At 37.0% G+C, this 20,647-nt stretch overlaps 1 pseudogene; it reads right to left on the reverse strand.

Annotated features, from left to right (window-relative positions):
* Positions 1-2,790: 2,790 nt before the first annotated feature.
* LOC119038572 (60S ribosome subunit biogenesis protein NIP7 homolog) lies at positions 2,791-3,276 on the reverse strand (annotated as a pseudogene).
* Positions 3,277-20,647: the final 17,371 nt, after the last annotated feature.

The following is a 20,647-nucleotide window of genomic DNA, read 5'->3' on the forward strand; positions in this document are numbered from 1 at the left end:
AAATGGCATCATCCTCACGCATTATTTTGTAACTAGTTTTTTTCCAATAATACATCCAGAGCAATCTTCTAAGTCAGTAAGCAGGACATAGAGATGTATACAAGTTTTTTTCTAAGATCTGTATAAAATGCCATATCTTGGTTTTATTCTAATACATCTAACCATTCTCTTAGTTATGGACACTTAAATGATACTATTTATATTTCCTTACCTAATCAGGTAAGGATTTCTGCATTGTAAATTGTGAGAAGTAAAATGATTAATTGAAGAAGAAGGTGCATATTGGAAATATATAGCCAAATGCCTTTTAAAATTTTGTGTGAACATATAGCCCCAGCAATCGTGTTTGGAAGTGACCATTCCATAATCCTGAGAGGACTTTATTTGTCTAGTCTTAAAAATTTTTGCCAATAATATGAGAGAAAATGAAATTAATTTTTTAGATAGATTTCTAGTCATTTATTACTTATTTCATTTCATCTTTACTCAAGCCATATGAGGTATATATTATCATTATTCTTAACTCACAGGTTTGGAAACAAGATTCAAGGAAGCTTTCACTTTGGTTCAAGTCAAAGTGTCATGATTTGATAGCTAGGCGTTCAAAGACTAGGATGGTTGCTGCCGAAATGAATCCACACTTGATGAGGTAGGTGAGAAGAGAAGCGAAGTTTCAGTCAAGAAGTATTTTTGTCAACTTTTCAGCCAGCTTCATACAGCCTACTCTCGGTGACATGACTGAAGTAAAAAGCATTACTCTAAGTCTTATATTTGGGTCTTCTGCACAACTATTAATAGCTTGTGAGGCAAACTTAGATCATTCTCTTGTGAGTCTTTGTGCAAAAAAAAAAAGCCAGCTGTTGAATTTTACTTTCTCACAGGAGCTCCTTGAATATTAATGAGGCAATTACTAGTATTTTCATATTTTTAGCAATTTTCAAAGTAATGCCAATTAGAATAAATGTGTCAAGTGAACAAGTTAGATTAAAATACAGCTAAAGGACTCAGAGAAGTTGACACACACCTTGTGTAATACCTGGGGCCCAGATTAGAAGAACAAGTGGTTTTCTCAGGCGTTCCACCTGCTCCTGTTCCCAGATGTCATCCTCAGGCTCCATAGTGGGTCAGGTGTGCCTTAATTGCCAATTAAAACACATGCCACCTTTAGATAAGCGCAAAAATAAGCCTTTCCAAAAAATCTATTGCAGAAATTTTATTTTGACTGCTGTTGGTAGTTACTGAGAGTCATTTCTGGATTTCAGGAGCATATGCCTAATGAGCTAATTCCTACTGGTTGAGTAGCAGATAATGCCCATTTCCGAAATGTGACCATAATCCAAACACTGGATGACTATTTAGGCATGTCTAACACCTCACCCAATACCCATCACGTATTAGAGAAATACATATCAACTCATCCTTTATTCACCTTGCTTTTTCTATTTCTAGAAAATGAATGCAGAAATTAAATGAACCTCTGGAACTTAACCACGTTTCCCCCCTTTTATGCTATTGAATCACATACAGTTAGGGCAGTCCAATAGAACAATATTCTAAACTTTTAGCTTCCAATGTTACAACAGAAAAAAAATTAGTATTGCAGCGCTCAACTACCCTTTATTTTTTCTGGCAAAGAAATGTATTTTTTGAAGTTGAAAAATATTCTATTTTTAGAGATGTCACCTTCGGAGTTTAAAATAAGCAGTATATTCATTGGAGAAATTGCTTTACGAAATGGATAGCTTTAAAAATATTTGTTTGTAAAATGTTTTTTAATATTTTAGTAATTCTAAAAGTGATGTTGGGAGACATGAGGAAGAATGAAGGAGGTAAATGATTTCTGGGCCTCCAAATAGAGCTTTTTGTTCAGTCCAGTAAGGTAAGTAAAGTTTCATAAGGAAATGTTTTAGGAAACCAAGGTGATGAAAATAACATTCAACCTGAGATCATACCATCTAAGAAAAAGAGAGATTGAGAAAACAGCTTGGAAAAATCAAAATAATATAATCAAATGACACTCATTAGATCCTACATATACTGAGCAGTAGAAACACTCAGTATATGTAACATAAAAATAATTATTACTGTTTACTCAATATCTATGATTTACCAAGCACTGTGCTAGGTATTTTACAATCAGGATTTCTACTTCTAAAAACCATTCTCAAGTAAATGGTTAAAGCTATTATTTGAAACAGAAGAAAATGAAGCTCATTATAGTTTAATGACTCATCTAAAGTATCATATAGTTGGTACATATTAGAACTAGGGTTTAACTTCTGCACCACATAGCACCTACTATAAGGAATACTAGCAGAATAAATTAGTCTTAGTATTTTATTTAAATTTTATTTGTAAAGTTCCAGACATGGCCTACTTTCTGATATGGCAATGTGTATCTCTCATAGTATTAATAAGTAAATAAGAGAACATATTGTGTTCTTATTATGAGTTTGGAAAACAGTGTTATCACAGATAATAATAAGCTATTCCTGTCCTCAATTCCAATCATTTAGAACCTGTTACTCAAAACAAGAAGCCATCTGATTGAAATATAAAACACAACGTTTTATTTAGTAACAAACACGAAGATCCAAAACTCCATTTTAGACCCATTTCTGCTTAATAAGTATCCAGCCTGCATTTGTCCATAATAAAGAATATATTAAACTAAGTCCCTGTAGAGGTCACAGTGTTGACAAAATTCACCACGATGGTGGAGCCTACAGAGACACAAGGAACAGAGCTAGACCCCTCCACACAGCCCTAAGTCCTTGAGATGATTTCCTTTTAAGTAAATGTCCCTTCATGTCACACATAGTCCCCAGTGTCTGCTTGATGAGCCACGACAATCAACAAGTCTACTGTCCTGCAGTCGTGGGCAGACTTTGGTGCCACGCCAAAGCCCAAAGGAACGTCTGCCATGGAGTCCACCACCACTCCCTGGTACTGAGAAGAATTTCAGTGATTTGACCCAGACCAGATTTCAACATTTTATTCCATGAGGACAAACAGGAAAGACTGCCCTGCTCCAGGGTTTATCCACACTTTGTACTTGGCATAGGATGCAAGGTAATCAGAGTTATGATGGGCAACCAGAATCTGTAAGTCTGTGAATGTCCCAGAGCAAGTCCCCAGTGACACCAGCTTGTCATCAGAGATGTTGGCGGCCAAATTAAAGATCTTGTCTCTCACCCAGTTGACACAGTTGTTGGGCAGTTGGAAAAAGTAGGTGCTTTCAGGCCTGTGGACAATCAGCTGAAGATTCTCCCACATTTTGCTATTTTCTCACACATGACATGGGTCTCTTTTAGTCAAAGGCCACATTTTCCCTTGGATTAAACACGGAAAATCTAGATAAATAATAGAATGCAATAAAACCAGCACACAAAGCATTAAAAAATCCTTGGGAACATTATAGAGTATATTGCAGTTATTAATTCCTAAACAGAAACCAAAACATCACTGATTGCTTCTTTCTTCTAAAATAGATTTTTTTTCTTGTCTATAAAATTACCATGTCTACTTAAATGTTAATTATTTAAAGATATTTTATCAATCCTTTAATACAGTACATTTACATCAATTTTCTATATTAAATCTGCTTGAAAAACATTCTTGTACATACATTTTTTCACTTGTCCAATTACTTCTGGATAAATTTCTACAAATAGATTATATAATTAAATATTGGTATGTTTTAAATTTCAATACAAAATGTCAAATTGCTCTTAGCGGAGGTTGTACGAATTTGCACATCAAACAGAAGATTATGGCAATGGACATTTCTTTATATATGAATTATTCTTTCATTTTTATCTTTGCCAATTTAATTAGTAAAAATTTTATTTCATTTTTTAATATTTTCCTTATTTGATTACTTTTATATATCTGCATATTTGATTTCTTATGTTTTTATGTGGTAAGTTACATGCTCTTCTTATATGAGCTTTTTTTTAATCTTAAAAAACATGGTAATGTTAAGAGTATTTACCAGTTTATTGGCATTTTATTGTTGATGATTTTTATGGTACAGAAGTTTTTTGTTTTAATTCCTATATAATCAAATCTATTAGTTATTTACATTAATGCTCTTAGACTTAGTATCCTTCTATAAAAATATTTCCAATCCAGAAAAACTATATGTAATTGTTAGAATTTATATCTAGTTTATGTATTTAATTCATTACAGTGTAGAGGATAAGAGGGTAATATGATTTAAATTTTTTTCCAAATGCTTAACCATTTAGCCCAACATTGATTATTGAATAATCTATCCCTTTCCAATTAATTTTAGTGGTTTATAAATTTATATACACATATAAATTTATCTGGCCTGGTTATCTGTCATATTGGAAAGCAATGAATTGATTTATGTCAGAAAGAGCATAGAAACATACTAATTTTTCAACTAAAAAGTATGTATAGCAATGTGAACAAAGCGTATAGCAGGTGGAATTATGGGTGAATTTTTTTCCTTCACAAATTTCCTTTGAGGTTATTGTTACACATGAATCATACTACTTTGTGAATAACATTCTAATGAAAGTTGTGAACTTACCGAACAGATTAAGTTGCTATTCAATGACACTGGGCACATATGAGAAGGAGAAAATGAGATGAAGGGAGGTGGCATGTAAAATGTGAGCTCTATCTGGGCATCCAAGTAGCGGCAGCTGTGTGTATGGGGATGGCACTCAGAAGAAAGATCACACTGACAACCAGGGCTGCAGTCATGACCTGGCTGTCTGTGATGATGGAGGGGAATATGCATGGTTGAGACCACTCAAAGCAACCATGTAGAGAGCAGTAGGTTTTCTTGATTTTGGTTACTCGTACAAAAATGTAGAAGGGCATTTTTTGGTAAAAAAGTAAATATTCAGATGACCTGAGTCAGAATTTCCAGTTAGAACCGACACCTGTATTTCTTTAAAACTTTATAGCTGAGCTTGACTGCAGACAAGATTAAGAACCACTGGTAGAGTATAGAGAAGACACCATGGTTAACATAACATTTGAGGGTGGCGGTGAAACAGCAAAATATTTTCCAGAAAAAGCAAATATACGTGTAAAGACCTTAGATGTGAAACAGCTTGTCATGGTATAGAAACTGAATAATAGCAGGGGGGTGGGCATGAATAATAGAAAATTATAAAGTGCTGCCATTTATGAAGCAGTTATATCAAGTCAAATACTATATATATTTATGTATTTATCTAAATAGATATGTGGATAGCTATACAAGTAGGTTAAAAGAAACATATAAATATACTTTAATTCTTAAGATAATCCTGGGGGCTAGAAGCACTCACTATTTGAGGAATTCGCTACACAATGAGACAACCTGCAAATAGGGGAACAGGCAATTTCAGGAAAGGTCCGCACTTCTCCATAGCACTAAGATTCCTGTTACACCACAGGAGTTCTTCTGTCTCTTTCATTAAGGAGACAGGTAGAATGACAAGATAATTTTGAGAGAGCTTCAAACTTGCCATTTACAAGACCTTTTTTCTTTTAAAGACATTGGAATTTCTTCAAAATTCTCATCTCATCCCCAGGCTTTTGCCATTTCTACTAGTGTGATTGGAGGTAAGCTCTTCCCTTAAACCTGCTGGAAAATGAAATAAAGTATTGACCATAGTGGACTTACAAGGTTTCGCCAAATATGGCAGACCCCAAAGCAGTTGGCTCAATTAACCACCGACATGTCTAAAGGTCAGCCTTTGGGGCTGTTTAATTGTGGCCATTAAAATGTTTGAGCAGCTGCTTCATAGAAGTAATTTGGAGCCCAGGAGAAACCAGAGGCAGCATCAACATACCAGGTCATCTGAAAAAAGACCATCTGGGCTCCACACACAGACTGATCCCAGTTTGGGACTTCCAGAAGTACTTAACCTGGCTTAGAGGTCATGGCCTAACTGAAAGTACGCCTCCCCGCATCCCAAAGTCACAAGGGAAAATGGTTCTTTGCCACTCCCTCATCTGCCCATCACTTTACTTCCTCCTTATTTCCATCCTTTACCCAGGGTTTCAAACACTTTATTGCTCAATTCCTCACCTAATAAATTAGCACGTATTAACAACTGTTATATGCAAAGCAGTAGCAAGGGTACTCTCCCATTTCCACCCTCTCCAACCTACTCCACCTCAGCCCCACTCAGGCCCGTGCAGCAAAGTAAGGGCTGCACCTTGACAGTATGGCTGGCTCATCATGCGTACTCTTTCCTCCTGAGCCTGGATACTGGCTCATTTTCCTCCACCCAACTCTGCAGCAGTCACTGCCATTGCTCAGGCCTGCCACTGGGGTGAAATCTGTTTGCTATCCCTGAGTTCTTGTCCCATCTCCTGCTTTAATCAATGAATTTTGATGACTTGCTAAAGCTGCAGAGCTGGTTCATGGTAAACTTGGAACCCAGGTACTCTATCGTCTTGTAGGGCCCTTTAGAGTGCTCAGTATAAACAAGTTAAATAGCAATTCGAGGCTAACTAGATTTATTAGCCAAAACAAAAAATATGTGTGTTAATAAGAAGTATAAAATAAAGTAATATACAAACTTTATATATTACTTTATATAAGATTATTTATAAACTTTAAAATATGTTATACATTACCCATATAGCATGCACATATAATCATCATTACAATTTATAGGGCATCTTATTTAGCACTTACATTTCTGTAAGACAGATGATATCCTTTCTATTTCACAAATGACAAAACTAAAATTTAGAGAGTTTAAGTAACTTCCTTGAAAGCTACTAAATAATTATGGTGGAGCTGGATTGGGACCCAGGTAGATTCACTACTCTTTATATGACTTGTTCCTATACACACTGCCACCATTGTTAGTAAGTATTTCTCCACGGATCAGATTTCTGCACATCTGGTGAGCAAAGACGCTGACCAACTTTAATTCAAGACTATCTTTTCAAGGATGTCTATGGAGCAAACAGCCTTGAAAGGTAGAGCTACTACTGTCTCCCTCCATAGAAAAAGGCAAATTTGCTGTCCAGGATAATAAAAATAATATCTCCCTCTGGGACAATGTTTGGATAGATTCGCCTACAACCAATTACAGATGATTAGAATCTCCTAACCTCTAGGTCACTCAGATATGACCCAAACCCACTGCGTGTACATTATCCCCATGGGCACTGGGTGACAAGGAGAACCAATGTGAGCACAAAAGCTCATGCCACCTGCTGTTCCATGAATAATAAACTTCTTTATCTCCCAATCACGAGTCACACATCTCATGCTAGTTTAGAAGGAGAGAAAGATTCTACACAATTCTTAACCGCCATGAGTTCAGTAATATGAAGGATCATGAGGAGCTCGGTTGCTCCTGGCTGCCTACCCCGCTGGGACCCCTCGTTGTTGGTTTGTCCTGTTTTCCTCTCAGGTAGTTGCCCGGGGTCTCAGTCCTCCAACGCCTGCATAAACATGCCAGTCTAAAATAATAGCAGTGATTATTGTATTTACCTCTCATACACAAAAATGGCATTTTCACAAAGTTTCATCCTTATACATTAATAATGTGGCTGTTTCAGGTATCATGGGAAGCCAGAGGCAAGAGGAATTATGAGCAAGAGAGGCTTCTCCCTGTGGAGAGCCTATCCAGACTGCACCAACCCCTGCCATCTGGCTAGTTCCACCCTCCTCTTCAGAGAGGTCAAGGATCCGTGTTTTTGACCCAGACCTCTCAGGCCAGGTCTTCTCATCCTTCCTTTTCTTGAAATTCTCGGCTTTACTTTGACTATGGAGTACTGTTCATGACTGCTTACTGTTAGAATGAAGATGTAAATATTCCCACTCTGATTTTTCCCTTCTCAGGTCACTGAGAACTCATTAGATTAAATCATATAACAAAATAGAGAGCTTTATTCACTGAATATGTTCCATGAGAATGATTTACAAGTTAAGCTGATGGAGGAAATTAGAACCACGTTTCTCAGCATGTGCACCTTCCTCTATGAAGTAGGAGATAAAACCTGAGGCTCACGACGATGGGTGGTCTGGCTTGGCTCGTGAGTAGGGTCAAAAATTCCATCATTTTCCTCCAGCAAGGAGACAGCAAGGGGGAGAAGAAAGTGAAGGTGATGGTGACTTTGATGGAAAGGAAACCAAATGGACTAGAGCACGGGAGAGATTTTTAGTGGTTATCATGAGTGTGAAATTGGAGGAGAGAGTCTGATGTCTAGAAAGTATTTCTGAGAAACTGCATGCAACATGTCTGTATAAAATCCCTGTGGTATTCCCTGTGAGAAAATTAGTGATGGTCTAATGTTAACCTTCAAAGCACCTAGAGTTCACTCTGTGTTCCCGTTTAATGCTATTGCTCAGAGACTGGCCCCAGGAGGCCCCAGCTCATATCTTACACTGAATTAAGGACTTGTGGTGGTTTGTTACTCCTTCTTAGTGAGGGTTTATTTACAGCCATGGTTCTGGGGCTGTTTTGCTTTCCCCACAATTGTTTCCAGCTAGCAAGCAGAGTGGGCATAAGAGAATGAAGACTAGGAAAGTCTTTAAAAATTATAATAAGGAAAAATTAAAGTACCTGAAAGAAGAAAGTAACTGAAAGACTAGAAAAAGGAACTATCTGAGGCTTTTCATAAACTTATAGGGAAGGTACATTAGCCCCACCATGCATATGAAACTAAGGCAGAGATTTAGAAATCTTCATTACACGTGTAAGAGTAGACTAGCTGCTATAATAACCTCAAAACCCATGATAACTTCATGTTTATCTCGTGTGATATTCCAATGTAGTTTGGCTATGGACCAGGGTGGAAGTGGTCGGTGGTCAGAATTCAATCATGTGGCCACACTGAAGTGCAAGGGAAGCTGGGAAATGCAACCTGGCTACGCGTCCAAGAAGAAGAGAGGAAGAAGATTACTGAGGAACCCTAACTGCTTCTACCACCATGATAACATAATTAGTAAGTGGTGGGGCAGCTTTCAGAACCAGGCCCAGTTGATCCCAAAATGAATACAGTCAGCTAGAATGCTGTATGTATCGTTTCCTCTTCTGAAGCTTTATTTACTTTTCAATTAGGTCAGATTTCAATAAACAGCCAATTCGCCTTTCTTCTTAACATTTCTGTAGTGCCCTTTTCACAGACCTCAACCACCCATTTAAAAACTCAACCTCAGAACTTTTTATTCATGAAATAGATCTTATCAGAATTTTGCTTCCCATTCACCTTTCTTGTAGTAAGATTTGGCATTGATTAAAGAGGAAATAGGGGGAGATAAATTTCACACCCTTATCATGTCCCTGCAATATGTTGGAAATGAGACACAACTCAGGTAGAACAAACCCCATTCCTGAAAGAGGACCAAGCCAGATAAATAAGGGGAAAACCAAGAAGATGTTTTTCCCAAAGACTTGTGCCCAAAGATTTGCCCAGAAATAACATATGATTGCCCAGTGGCTTATGCCAAGCATTATTCTAAAAAAAACTTCTCAATTTTATATGAAAATACCTTTCTTTTTCTACATCAAAGCCATGTGTGACTTTTCAATCAGCCAGCACAAACAGACCGACAGACAACATCCTTCAGGAAATGCTTGATATGCCATCATGTTCCAACACTCTTCTTCCTCCCCCATCGGAACAAGCCTGTAGTTCTGCATTTGTGTAAATACACATGGGCAGCATATTTACTCACGTGCTGCTGGGCAGAGCAAACGGCTCTTCTCTTTCCTGATTCTGCACTCATGCAGCGGATGCGTATTTCCTGTGTGCTGTTTAACCCACAGTGGGGAGTCCACGGGTGCTCAGAAAACACCAAGCAGTCCAAGGCTAGAGCCTGCCTGGCAAGGATCACGGACCCTTCCAGGTCACCCGTCTCTGACCGCAAGAGAAGTAGGGTAGGTGCTGCTCCCTGCTTCCTCCTCAGCGTTCCCACAGGTCTGGATACAGAGCTTTTGATGTTCATCCTACTGTAAGTGCTTGTTTACACCTGTTTTCAAGCCTATGGACAATTCATCTGTTTTAGACCTAGCATAGACCATTGCATTTAACAATTCTGTCAAATGCTCTTGATAAATGAGTGAATTAATGAAGAAAAATCAGAATCCTGAACAGCAGCTTGCCTTAACAATTCAGAGGCCTAAAAATTTGGCATATCACTAAGGGTTCCGGCTCCACCTAAAACCTTAAGCATTTTATAAACATGTGGTAAAAACAAATGCTTTTTCAGCTTTCAGAATGGTTAGAAATTTAAATATAATTCTTTAAATTGTGATCTGACTTTTCTGAGTGCCTATGTTTCACATAAGCACCATTTCTCTCTTTCGCATCTATTAATTTATCTAATCTGAATGACAACCTTATACAGAAAGTGCTATAAGTACCCCCATTCTACAGATGAGAATACTGAGTCACAAACAGGCTAAGGAACTTTCCCTCAGACCCATAGATCTCAAATGCCAGAGCCAAGATTCCTTCAGAAGGATTAGCTCCAGAGCTTAATCTCTTAAACACTCTACTAAACTCACGCATTTAACAGCAATTTCTTGATATCCAAAGATGTACTCAATTAAAATAAATTATTGAAAATAATATTAAGTGCTTGGAAGAAAATAGTCTGTTATGGTGAGAGAGGAAGTTCAGCTATCAGGGTATAGTTCTCTCTGAAAAGCCACTTTTGAATTGAGATTTGTTTGATTAGAAGTGACGAGTCGGACAAAGGTGAAAGGGCCACTTGTTCCCAGCAGAAGATACTGAAAACGCAAAGGCTCTGGAACAGGAAGATATTGCCATGTTAAGAGACAGTCCAGTGTGGCTGAAGCAGAATGGACAGTAGTATAGGAGGAAGACAGAGGGACTGGAAGAAGCTAGATCATTAGAATTGCTCTAAGACTCTCGACCAGTGCAATGGGAAAACATTAGTGAATTTTGCATAGAATTAACTGGGTTGTACTTCAAGTTCAGGTAGGAGCTAATGGCAACTAAGTTAGTAGTGGTAGGAGGGGTTTGGATGGCACCCACATATGGTGGAGATGATAACAGCATTTAGAAAGTATTTTGATGATAGTGCCCCCATAGGACTTTTAAATGGAAGTAACTTCAGGAAGCAATGTGCCACAGAATCAGTTCTGGCCTTAGTCCACTTAAAAGGAGACATCGGGGCCAGAATATAGGGATAACGCTTCTTGATCAGCAAGCATCTATAGCTGTGGGTTCCTATCGTGAGTTGTGCCGTATGGAGTCTCTCCAGTGAGAGATCATCATTTAGAATCTACTGGAATGACATCCAGGAGCTGTTGGAGCTGTTCACCACCCCTGCCATCAGGGCATTTCTGTATGCACACAGCACTGAGGGGCATTCACTCATACAGAGCGGGTGGGGATTTGGGAGGTAGATATGTGTCCAAGCAGAGAAAACAGGTGAAGCAGAATGTTAGGTCAGGAAAATCAGAGCAAGGAGAATTCAGAACAAGAATAGAAAGAGATGAAGCAGGAAAGAGAGGGAACTTGGGTGCATTTATGGAGGATGCTGAATTTTGTTTGTGTACTTTATTCTTAAAATAGTAGAGAATCAGCAACAGATGTGTGGGAAAGGGAGAGAGAACATGAAGTGAAAGGAACCCAGCAATTACCAAGTATACCTGCCTGGTATTGCACACTCTCATATTGCTGTATGTCCTCTTTAAAGAGATAGTCCCAGTGTCGGTGTGCATTATCTATGGATGAAACTACAAATTTTGTTATATCTGCACTCATGCTTTGCAGGAGTCTGTTACTGAGGATAAATCAGCAGATAGTTTTGGGTGCTAACTGTGTGCCATGTTCCCTGAGAAAGTAAAGGTAAGGCCAGTCTCATGGCCTCAGTTCCCTCATACCAGTGATCTTACATTGATCAAGCCTAAAAGTGTAAGATCGCTTATAAATCCATGAGATGCAAACTGGACTTTCAATGCCACCTCCACCACAAACTTTCATGTTGGAGTGCCTCCCTGACCTAATCTTCAGGCTTTTCAAAATTAAACATCTTATTACACAGAACAGCAGAGAAATCCATATCTTTATGTGATGTAGATGTACTAAAAAATGACCTTAGGAATTGAAACATTTAAAAGTTAGTTTGCCTGAGTTTTCTGAACATCGAATGCCTTTGAGCAGGTATATTGGTCATTGGTTTAGTATTCTGGGACAATAGTACTAAAAGGGAGAAGGAGAGAGGGAATATCAGAGGCCAAAAGCAACCCCTGCACAATGACAATTTGTGACATGATTCTAGAATGCTCAACTTTTATTATTGACCATGTTCTCCCTGGGTAACATATCTAAGAATTGTTTTCACTCAAGTTCTGTTCTGAAATGTTAGAATGTAAACAGATCCTCTTCGGAATTTTTTAAAATGAAGATTTTAAAGCCTCAAAGCTAGTAAATCTAGAACCTTCATATTTAAAGGACACCACAGGTAAATCTTATGCAGTTTCCTTAATTTGGGACTGGTGGCCACTACTATGTGCTTTTTGGAATAGCATTTGGGCATAGTTTATAATTTTTGCATAATTAAAGACTACCACTTGTGGCATACATATTCGAATCTGAGTTTGAATTAACTTCATAACAAGGAAATCATTCCCTGAAATAAAGAGTCTTGGATTTATTTATGAGCTATTGGAATTACGTTAATCAACCCTGCTTACCCCAGATACAACATTCTTTGAGTGTAGAGAGATAATTTCATCTTGCAAAGTTGAGTATTTCACCTCTTGATGAAGTAATAAATATAATGATAATATACTATCATTTTATATGGTTTTGCAAGCACTATCATGGGCCTTATCTCATTTGATCTTCTCAGTAAGCAAAATCTTACAGGCAAGGTAGCGGTGGGATCACATTGTCTTGGTCACAGCCTCTGAACTTGACCTTCTTCCTCTTACTTTCAGTGTTCTTTCCCCTGTGCTACAGTGCATTGCTTTGCTTCTCATTCTAAGTTGAGATAAAAATAGAAATAGCTCAGAACAGAGCAGAAGCAGTAAGCAGAGTGAAAAGTGGACAAATGCATTATAACAAACATGAGGCAACAACACAAACCAACCTCAAAAACATTATACTAAGCGAAAGAAGCCAGACACCAAAGACCTCATGGTGTATGATTGCAATTATATGAAATATCCAGGAAGGGCAAACCTATGGAAATGAAAACAGATCAGTGCTTGCCTAGAGGTGCCGCTAGGAACAGAAATTAACTGTAAATGCGCTTGAGGGGTCTTACTGGGGAGATGAATGTGTTCTAAAATTGGATTAAAGTGATGGTTGCGCAACTCAGTAAATTTACTAATAATCACTGACTGGTGCACTTAAAATGTACAAACTTTGTGGCATGTAAATTAAAACTCAGTAGAGTTGCTTTTTAAAAGCATGAAGTGTTAATGTTAGAAATATAGATATCATTTTTTTGTTCTGTAGCTTACTATTTGGATTAATTTAAGAAAATAATTCAGCAACCCTAAGGATCTGGATTCTCATCTCTAAAGTGGAGATAAAAATGGTATCTATCTCATACAATGGTTAACAGCATATTGGAAGAGCCCCTCAAAATGTTGGATTTTATCAGTATCAGGGTTAAAAGTCACACACAAGCAAGCTATAATTATTCACAATTAGTAATTTTGTCAAGTAATTGAATTCCATAAAATATCATCCAATGGTGCATAAAAACACTTATTAAGGACCATTAGAGAGAGTGTCCATGGTGTGATTGAGTATAACTTCAAGCTTAGTGCATTCCCTGTATGTGTGTATATGAGTTTGTACATCCCACATATATAAAATACTCCATATATATGAATATTATACTCCATATTTGGTCCATACACAGATGCATACAAAAATACATATATTCCATTTCTATTCAATATATATGCCATCTGTGTGAGCATGCAAGTTTATCCCAGAGACTGCGATGATTTTGAGCCTGACATTGAAGCAGGAGATAAAATGTGTGATGTCTTAGGACACCTTCTGGTTCTTAAACTCAGCAAAACAAGAGTAAGTTTGGAGTGTCTCTGGCTGCTGTAGCTGCTCTTAGATTAGTGAGTACCATCTAACACACCGTTTTACTTCATACCTGAAATCCAGAAGCTGTTCCCCTATGAAAACGTGCATTTGAAGAATTAAGTTCCATTTTGCCTCATGAGTAAGGCTTCTCCGTGGGTCGTGGTACATGTGAAATGGTGAGTCTGAATCACACCCTTTGTCTCTTCAGCGCCTTGTAGCAGCAGCAATGAACAAGGTGACACGCTGATCACTGAGCACCATGTCCATTAGGCCAATGCAAATATGCCTGGCCTCTTTCCCTGGAATTACTTTCTGACAAAAGATGATTTAAATTATTTTAAGATGTTTATTTTATCATTTTCTACCTTCCCCATGTGATTCTTGAGCATTTGATTTTAATACATTATGTTTCTCTGATATGTCTTTTAATGTCAACTTGTCAAAAACTAATTGCATTTTTTCACATTAAAGACTTGATACTTGACTTTTTTTGAAAATTATTATTTGAGTCAGCATCACTTTTCCACCTGGTATTCTAGAGAACCTGCTCCATGTATGATCAACCTTCTTTAGGTCCAGGAGCACTTTGAAAGAATGCAGGGCTCTAATGGGGCCGGGCTGAAATTCCCCTCTGTGCTGCCGGGGTTTGCTGTGCTGGTTAATGCATTCTTCACAGATTGGCACACCAGTATCCTGGTTTAATTTAATGCTAAAGAGCACTCCTAGGAGTGTGTCAGGAAATAAGCTATGTGTAAAATGTCACCTTTGGAAAAAAAACAATTACAGTTATGACATGCAATTTGCATCAACCCCTTTTGAGATCATCAAAGAAAGATAGAACACACTCGCAAATAAATGGGCTGGCGAGGAGGAAATAAAAAGACCCTTTGTATTTTCATGGTTCCATATTTCCTTGGCATATCCAAGCCAGTCTTTTCCTGAGTCCACTGAATAATCATTTGTCATAAGCTTTACTGTACCATGAAGTTATGATTAATATTACAGCTCAAGTACAGCGGGTTGAAAGACCACATTCATTTTCAAAGTCACGTTGCATTGATTAGAATTCACTGCAGGTTATTCAAATAACGATCCTCTCTTTCCCCAGGAGAATCTCTGTCTGCTTTTTCTTTATCCTCATTAAAGATCCCAGGTGCAGACAAAGCTTTACATACTTCTAATTTGCATTATCCTTGGGAAGGAGATAATTCACATGCCTTCAGTATATAGCACTTGTTTTTGTAGTTTGCTCTTTCCTATCATCTATTTAAATAAATCAAGAAATGTAGCCTATGTAAACCCTTAGACAATAGAAAATGCCAAATTTTATTATCTTTAGTAATGAGTCCATATATCCCAAACCCTCCCTGATAATTCAGATAAACTAAGGCATTTTTCTTCAGTTTTTGGCTCTACTTGGTTTAAAAAGACAGTGGTATTTTTTTTTTCTTTCTTGGGGAAAAGATTCATTTTTGGAGTAAAAAGCAGCACAGAACATTTTTGGCCTTTTCAGATCTGAAAAGCAAAGTTTCATCATGCAATATAGTACTCTGATCATCTCCAATAGAACTCGATATGTTATTTGGCTAATTAGATAAATTTCTATGCAAGGACTGGTCAGTTATTGCCTCTGTTGAGATAATTTATTAGCTACTCTTTCCAATTTAGCATTTTTATAGGATCACATATGGATTTCATTGGCGTAAGGTGTGGGACTCAAATTATGACAAAGAATTCTGCTTTAGACTATTTTTACCTTTAGTATTTGTGTAATGAGTTTAGCCTGAAGCAGACTGACAACATTGTTGACATTTCCTTGAGTTTTCACTTCTCAAGAAAGGAGAAGTTTTAGCTAATTAAATAATGTTAGAGTGCCCTGGAAACTACAAGGGCAACACAATACCACACAGTAGTTGCACCATATTTGTTAAGAATGGTTGCGTATTTCTGAGACATTTAGAAAATTGAAGTCTGTGTAAGAAAAACTTTTAGAGTGGATCAGAGGCTCAAAATGACATGGCTGGCATCATTGGAAAGACAGAAGAACAACTGGAAAATAATTCTCATTAAATTGATCATCTTTCAGCATAGATCAGGAGTGAATACAATGGTTTCCTTTTGTGGTACAGCAGCTCACTGCTTCTGAAACTCGGGTGTGTGTGTTTCACATTGAAAGTCGCATGTGTTATTTACTAAGTGAAATTGTAACTTCTAAGGCAGAGAATCTGCATTAACCACATATATAGCTTTTAATGAAAGCTGTTCTCTAGCTTCCTTATTCATTGTTTACAGACAAGATGGTTTTCTGTGGCCTATGAAACTGCTCTTGATAAGTCATTGAATACACAACCAATACAAAAGAAAATGAAATATTTTATTAGCATTTGTATTCATTCGATTCCTCTAGAAGGGTAAGGAATTAGGTCTAGAATCCCACTGACCCTGAATAAAGTGAAATACAGTTGTATATTTTAAAACAAACCTCTTTTAATTCAATGAGAGATTACTTAACATGAAGTCAAATTTTAATGAAAAAAACCCTGAAGATTCTACTAAGGTATGTCTTTTCAGTTAAGCTTGACAGAGCAGCATTAGAGACTCAGTAAAATAATGAGTCAATGACAGAACCCAAAAGCAAGGCAGAAATGTTACCATGCCCACTTAGAGAAATACGGTAAGTCATTCTGATTCTAGGACTACAATATAGCTGTTGACATTCTGGATCCACACTGAAAATGATGGTAAAGTGATAGGTGAACCCATTCTGAAATAAATAATAATTTATAAAGAGCATTTCATAATAAAATAGATACCTGAAGTTTGTGTTCATGTATGTATGCTGTGTGTGCCTATGCACACATGTGCACATCTGTGGGGGGGGTGCCTCAGAGAGGCATGGTGAACCCATTGAGATTTATTTACCCTTTAAGCCTCAGGGAACCTTTGAGATTTCATTGACATTAATTAAGCCCACCCCAGGATCACGGGCTTGGCGGGCATGGTGAATTTTTGTTTTAAAAAGCAAGCTTGCTTGCCAGAGGAGAGTTTTTTTTACGAATTCTTATTTTATTGTGGTTTCCAGCAGGGAATCTTGTTTCAAGGGATACGATCAAAGAAAAGGACATTTCTTCTGGGACATATTTTACATAGATTAAATCTCATTATGCAACTTACTCTTCAGTCTATATATTTTTTATAACTAATTTAACGTAGGAAAGTGTGAATTTATTATATCATATATACTAAGCTCCAATGACGGTAAGTTCCAGTAAAGTCAAACACTTTTTTGTTTTTTGTATCAACAGTGAATTTCAGCTCACAGAATTTTAGTGTAACCTTAAATAAGGTTGAATGTATACATATATATTACATTTCTATAGGTTTTCCATTTTAAAAATATAAAGTAATTTCTTTAAGGAATATGCAGCTGTCTTGTATTTCTTGCCTGTTTTTAAGCTATGTCCCTGACTTTTTCGTTTTAAAGATAGGCAAGTTGCTTTGATTATATTAAGAAATATGCCTTAATGTAACCGAAATTATGTTTTCTCCCTGAATAGCAGGAACTTGGAAATTTGAAATTGTGTCCACCAAACCTTGTACTGGAAAGTAGACGTTGAGAATGTATATTGGTTAAATCCATAGAGCTAGTTCAAGCCTGCACCGCAATGCACATTTCTAAAGAATGCCCATCTAAAGCAACTCTCTCATCTGTATACATCATTGCTTTTACTTTAATGTATTGAGGACCTAAGAAAGACAATGATATTAAGTGCCAAATCTGCTTCCTTGCAGCCTCAAAACATAAAAAACTGTCACAAAATAAAATGTGAGATTCACTAGCCCTTTCCCAGGACCCTAATATTTAGACCATGAAGATTTAGTTTTTCAGTTACTTTTTGCAAAAACTATAATATGTTTGTCTATAGTGAACATATATTTCAAAATATGTTGAAATACATGCTCAATATATAGGGAAGAAGGATGCTGCATTTTTAACAGTTTTGTTTTATTTGGTTGCCAAAGTAAATTACACATTTTCAGATCTAATCTCATGCTTGCTTTTCTGTGATTTCATTGGTCTTGTGATTAAATTGCAAGGATAAGCTAAGGCATTGATTTTTGTAAAGTGGAACAAAAGGATATGAAGCACAGTCCAGTTGCAGGTTCAATTGCCTTACTCATTCCAGTAATTTTCTTTACCGTTTGGTATCGAAAGGTACAGTTTCTTTCCTTCAGTGTAGTAAAAGTCCTCTCTCATTTCAGTTCTTTGGCTCTCTGTGCATTCACTGAGAAACTAACTTATAACACTGTTTGCAGTTGTTCAGTTTTATCGGAGGACATCCTCTTCTATACGGCCTGCACATTGGGTTCGTAACTCCAATGCTTGGGAGACAACCATTGTGAGAAGCGCAATGGTGGTCGGTTAAATGGTCTGTTAGATCATAGGCTTTTTTCCTGAGCAATGACAGTCAAATTCCCCATCTTTAGATGGGGTTAACTCATCTTTAGAACAGAAACATAATTAAACCAGGAGTCTGTTAGGATCAGGAGTGAGAGGTTAAGGCTAGTTAAGCCATAAAAAACAAAATGAATTCTCATCAAGCTTTGTGCAAAATGCAGTTTTGCTTTTCTGATTATATTATGTATAATATAATTCCCATTGTTTTGAAAAATGAAGCTATTCTTATAACTATTTAAAAAGTATTTTTATGCAATATGTCTTCACAAATATATATTTTGTTCTTTGTGGAGTTCTGAAATTAAATATTCCACTGGTTCTGTTTTCAGAATCTTTCTCCTCCCTCTCTGGAGTTTAATATCTTTATAGTGACCTTAATAATTATGGCATTTTCATCTGGTTCTTTCCTCAGTAAATATTGTTTTAGGTGACTTTATGTAGCTTAATAACATATGCACTACCTGCCTTAGACAGTAAATTTCTAAGATCTATATTATTTATTGTGTTCTAATTCTTTCTGGCTATAATAATGTCTATTGAGTTTCTACTGTCTAATTAGATTCCACAGCTTTTATGGTAATTACAAAGAATTTTTTTAATCTTGGTGTAAGTTCATCTTAGCTAATTTTAAATAAAATAAAAAAGTTATCAAGCTTATAAAATGTTTAGAAGAAAATTCATGTTTAAAATGTGCTTTTTGTCTAGTTCATTATAAAATGCTCTTTTTTAAATTCCATTCTATTTATATTTAGCAATTTCTCCCTAGATAGTTATGTTGCAGTTATTTTAATATTTATATCCTATTATCTGCTTGGTGAATATTCAGGCAATGGTTTAGGTAAAGATAACCTAAGCTAAATCGAAAACAAAATTAATCTTATGTGAACTGTGGCCAAATGTGAGGGTTTCCCATTCCCTGTTAACTTATCAAAGGTACAATTGGTGACACCATCCCGCATAGAATAACGTTCTGTCTGATGACAGCAGTATTCCCTTCTATGGCCCTGAGAGCTACATACCTCAGCCCTGCACCCACTTAACTCTATATGTTATTTTCAAAATGAATGAGAGTGACATGCCCTGATCAAGAGCATCCCTACATTGCAGCAGACAAGAATATCTTCCATCAGCATTTCCTAGAACCCAGGGATGAGACAACTGCCATACGGCCAGCCCAGGTCCTGAATATCAGCCTAGCAGGCTTCATTATTATTCCAGTCATTTCTCTGCCAAACACACTGAAAACGTGGTTGCACATGGGAATCTTGAATTTTTCTATAAAAATGTGTTTCTAAGCCCCACATCTAACAGCATATTGGTTAGTAATTAGGGGAGAGGCGGGGCATACATACATATATGCATGGTTTGTGAGTGTGTGTGTCTAGTTAATACATAAGGTAACTCATTAAATACAATGCTACAGTCTCTCTTGATGCCTCAGAACTTGAGGAAAACCGTTTCATTTGGTTTTTGTAGGGTTTTGTTTGTTTTAATTTAAAGATATCTATTGGAGGCCATTAAGAAAGAAAATAGGGAAGAGAATCTGGCTGGGGCAGCCTGAGAACTAGGTTTAATCCAGCATCTGGTGGACACCACTTAGCAATTCATTACTACCCTGATGCAAGAATAAAATAGCATGACCATATGAAATACCCTGAAAGGTTTCTTTCAGCTGTGAAACTATGCCTTTTTAACATGTCTAACCATGTTTATGCCTACTGAGTAAAGAATTAAGGGACTTGTAAAGGAATTTGAGCCAAATATCTTCATGGGTTTAATAATCGAAACTATTCTATAATTTTATCATTTAGTTTGTAGAGACTCCCATGTGCTCTGTCTCACCTCAGAGGAGGCCTCTTAAAGTGTTATTGCAATTTCTCGTAGGAGCAGTATAGCAGCAGAGATAGAAACAGGAGCCAGTATCCGAGAGCTTGCTCTCAGGCTTCATTGCTTAAAGTGCTCTCCATGTGTTAACTTCTTTCACCTTCCTGAACTGTATATTGTGAATAGTTCAATTCTGAAGATGAGCAAACTGACGTGGTAAGTGCCTAAGGTTCCTTCTTCCATAAATATGTTGAACTAAGAGCCAGCATGATGCCAAACCAGCTTTTAAAATTATGTTCATTCATCCTTGGGATCTACCTTCGCTGATGGTGATTACAG

This window comes from Artibeus jamaicensis, unplaced genomic scaffold (genome assembly GCF_021234435.1).
Source record: "Artibeus jamaicensis isolate MK-2021 breed Jamaican fruit bat unplaced genomic scaffold, CSHL_Jam_final scaffold_916, whole genome shotgun sequence".
In the NCBI taxonomy this organism is placed as follows: Eukaryota; Metazoa; Chordata; class Mammalia; order Chiroptera; family Phyllostomidae; genus Artibeus; species Artibeus jamaicensis.